General features: G+C 43.7%; 1 protein-coding gene across 9 annotated transcripts in view; it reads left to right on the forward strand.

The window, feature by feature from the left end:
• Window positions 1–4,488, forward strand: part of atg16l1 (ATG16 autophagy related 16-like 1 (S. cerevisiae)) — a 47,472-nt gene that overhangs the window by 16,213 nt on the left and 26,771 nt on the right. The window lies entirely within an intron of this gene.

Below are 4,488 nucleotides of genomic sequence, written 5' to 3' on the forward strand. Positions count from 1 at the left end.
GCCAAAAGATTAACAGGACAGGAGGGGGAAAGCAGAAAAGAATGATAAAAGGACAGATTATTCCATTTGCAAGGAACTTTTTCGGAAAGTGGCCACTCCTCTGTGTGTCCCGAGAAGCCAACAACAGGTACGGTATGCCTTGAAACGGGGAGTGGCATGCTAAGTGTGGAATACCCTAACCCTAACCATACACATGTGATCTTGACCATTGATGGTTACCTTGACTAGTGGTTCACCTGTTACCGGTTCTGGGCAGCCCTAATGTTGAGGCAACTGGTGTGAGCCAGGTGCCTGATGTTGGACTAATGGTGTGAATCTCTGAACATATATATCAGTCTTGTGGAGGTGGGTAGACCTGATACTGATTTTGCGGTACACCCTGTGACTGCTGATATGAAAAGGGACATTTACGCGACCAGTGTCCTCTTTTGTTACAAATCCAGCATCTATCATCTCTTGGAGCTCTCTTAGGAGTCCGAGGTCCTTGACCTCTTCCCCGTGGTCTGCCACGGTACTGAGGTCCACAGTGCATGGGAGCAGAATCACACTGATAAGGTGGTGCGGTCAGCTGTGGAGCAGAGGTTGCTGCTGTGCATATAGCTGTGCAACATTTGGTCAGCTGTAGCCTTACTTTGATTAACTTTGTCTTGCATTTCCTTCAACTGCGCTTTAACTAACTGTGCCTGCCAAGAAGAAAGCTCCTTTGCATTCTTTTCTTGTGGTTCCAGTTCATTGTCAATACACTGAGTGACATAAGCTGACCACTACTCAAAAGTAAATGTGCTGAGTCCCACTACCTGTCTCAGAAGATGCTGTATGGATGCTCGGAGGGAAGCCTCCACAGTACTGCAAAATAGCACCCCCATAGTGTCACTGATGGCTGGGTCATCACCAGTGTGGTTCTGCCAGAGTTCATGCACGCTGAGCAAATACTGACTGCATTTCTCACCCTCTTGAGGTGGAATTCTACACAGCTCAACAGAGCGCACCTGTACTGGGAATTTCTGGCTCATCACCAACCAAAACCGATGAATTTCAGTATAGAATGAAGCATTATCATCATCCTCAGTAGTGTTTTCCATCAGTTCTACCTCCTGTAGCGTGCTCATGTCTTGAAGACTAAAAGGAGCGTAGGTTTGTGTTATCTCTCCACAAAGTGAGGTGGACTGAAACAATGGCAGCTGGTGCTAACCCTAACCATACACATGTGATCTTGACCATTGATGGTTACCTTGACTAGTGGTTCACCTGTTACCGGTTCTGGGCAGCCCTAATGTTGAGGCAACTGGTGTGAGCCAGGTGCCTGATGTTGGACTAATGGTGTGAATCTCTGAACATATATATCAGTCTTGTGGAGGTGGGTAGACCTGATACTGATTTTGCGGTACACCCTGTGACTGCTGATATGAAAAGGGACATTTACGCGACCAGTGTCCTCTTTTGTTACAAATCCAGCATCTATCATCTCTTGGAGCTCTCTTAGGAGTCCGAGGTCCTTGACCTCTTCCCCGTGGTCTGCCACGGTACTGAGGTCCACAGTGCATGGGAGCAGAATCACACTGATAAGGTGGTGCGGTCAGCTGTGGAGCAGAGGTTGCTGCTGTGCATATAGCTGTGCAACATTTGGTCAGCTGTAGCCTTACTTTGATTAACTTTGTCTTGCATTTCCTTCAACTGCGCTTTAACTAACTGTGCCTGCCAAGAAGAAAGCTCCTTTGCATTCTTTTCTTGTGGTTCCAGTTCATTGTCAATACACTGAGTGACATAAGCTGACCACTACTCAAAAGTAAATGTGCTGAGTCCCACTACCTGTCTCAGAAGATGCTGTATGGATGCTCGGAGGGAAGCCTCCACAGTACTGCAAAATAGCACCCCCATAGTGTCACTGATGGCTGGGTCATCACCAGTGTGGTTCTGCCAGAGTTCATGCACGCTGAGCAAATACTGACTGCATTTCTCACCCTCTTGAGGTGGAATTCTACACAGCTCAACAGAGCGCACCTGTACTGGGAATTTCTGGCTCATCACCAACCAAAACCGATGAATTTCAGTATAGAATGAAGCATTATCATCATCCTCAGTAGTGTTTTCCATCAGTTCTACCTCCTGTAGCGTGCTCATGTCTTGAAGACTAAAAGGAGCGTAGGTTTGTGTTATCTCTCCACAAAGTGAGGTGGACTGAAACAATGGCAGCTGGTGTGAGGAGATGTCAAAACAATCACGCATATTTCCTCGCCCTCTCTGCATACGTTGTGATAAGAAATCATGCACTATGTCATCCCAGCTGGAATCACTATCATGAGACATTGCTGGCACTGAAAAATCACAAAAGTGCCTATTCCCTTCCTCTGCGAGAGAGCACAAGCACCGACAACTGGAGTTGTGACCTGGTCTAAACCAGATTTTAGCTCATTTAGATAAGTCTGTTCTTCAAATCTATCAATTTTACCTCCTGGAAATGAGGCTGTGTGCAAAACTCCTCTCTGTACAACCGCCAGGGGCGCCATGTCCTGTGTTGTACTCTGTGGTATTTGTCTAGATAAGCCACTCTTCAGTATCGGCTTTCGATCTCCACATGGAGATTGTGGGGAAGACGACTGTGTGTGTCTGAACTGCACTTTGTAATCTCTACTAGAGGCTACAGCTTGCACTGCAACAACTGTGCCACTTGGAGAATTAACATCAATTGGTCCTTGTGACTTGCTTGAACTGGCTGAAGGAGACTGAAAACACCTGAAATTTTCCAAAAAGCATGTACAATCAACAAGAAAACCCTCAGCTGGTTTTAATCTGGCTTTTGTTCTGTTCCTTGTCAAGAAGGTACAAGTCTTAACTTCCTGCCTAGCTTTCACTACAGCAAGCGAGGCTTGCTTCAAAAACAGTCCTATAGCATCCCCTTGTGGGGGAGGACTGTCACTGTCCCCAAACATCTCCTTTTTTTGCATCTGGAGGACCCAAATGATGAACCTATCCCTTGCAGTGTCCTGCTCATCTTTAGGAACTGTATGTAACCACTTAAACAAAAACTTATAGAGTACAGACCCCAAAGGATCAGGTTTGTTCATTTCCCACTCTTGAACAACGTTTGCAGACATATTGAAAATTATGCAGACGTGACTGGCATTTCAACTGAAATGGTCTCTGCCCAGAACCAGCTGATTCGTCCACGAAGCTCCTACATCAGAATTTTTTCTAATGCGCGTGATCGCTGGGGGTTCTCCCAATCAACAGCTCTGTTTTAATTCCACTGAATACACCGTCACCCTAAATGCTATAATAAAGTTACCCATAGGCTATGCCCAGTGACAGTGTTCAAGTCTTTGTGCAGGAAACCACCCACACAAATATTAAAAATAAAAAATATTTTCCTGTGCCCTCATTAATCATTTAACAGTTAGCAGTGATTCTTTTATAAATATTTAGACGTTCAGAAATGCTCAGAAAAGGCTCCTCGTTCCACTTCTGCCTTCAACAAGCCAGTCTTCCCATCGGGGTACAAAAATCCTAATAATTTTGGAGACAACCGTCAAAATTTGTGGTTATCCACTTATTAATGTGAATTTTACGTCTCTGATAGTCATCAATCTCTGTGACTAGGGCACTTATTGTTCTCTTCGTCAAATGAGAATATGTGCTTGCAACTTTAAAATGTGGCATAAACAAAACAGCGCATTTCAGAATAAAAGTGTTATTTTATCCTTACTGTAATCATTCAATTTTAGATCGAGAATTCACTGTTCACACAGATCAACAAAATTTGGCAAAGTCCAATGTAGAGGATTTATGTGTAAATAGGTTTCCTGCTCACCTGTTTATTGTCGGCCGATGTTGATCTGTGCAGTCCGTTCACTCACGACCTGGAATCCAGCAAGCTGGTTCTGACCATCCGCTTAGAATTCAGCCAATTCTGAAGGTCACGGCACCAAATTGTAATACCCCAGTTCTTTAATTGAACAGATCTGAATGAAGACGGAGTCCGACTTGCTTCATTTTAGTGCTGCACAATTACTGTATATTATTCTTCTGTAAAGTCTGTAAAAAGTAATTTTTCTGTATTTTAAACATATAATCATCAGTATATGCTGTGCATCCTAAGAATTCTGTTGTATAACATTTGATTTATTGAATATTGTGAAGTTCCAAACTTCGTCTCGAGTCCAGATTAGTGGAAAGAATATTCAGTCACACACAACTATCAAAGTGCACTTATTACTTTTATTTCACGGATGCATCCGGAGATCATACATCAAGCAGCAGGGAAGATGATCTGAAGTCATATCACCAAAACTGTGTGTTATATAGTATTCTTTCCTCCTTCTAGCACATTCCTGCAGCATGCAGCTGGACATTATCAGTGCTCTCCCAAAGATATTCCTGCAGGATGCAGCTGACAATTATCATTACTTTTCCAAAGATATTCCCCCAAGCACAACTCCCTAATTCCAAAGTAGTACATTCTGTAATTAAATGAACACACATATTGCTAAT

Source organism: Monopterus albus, unplaced genomic scaffold (genome assembly GCF_001952655.1).
Source record: "Monopterus albus unplaced genomic scaffold, M_albus_1.0 scaffold268.1, whole genome shotgun sequence".
Lineage (NCBI taxonomy): Eukaryota > Metazoa > Chordata > Actinopteri > Synbranchiformes > Synbranchidae > Monopterus > Monopterus albus.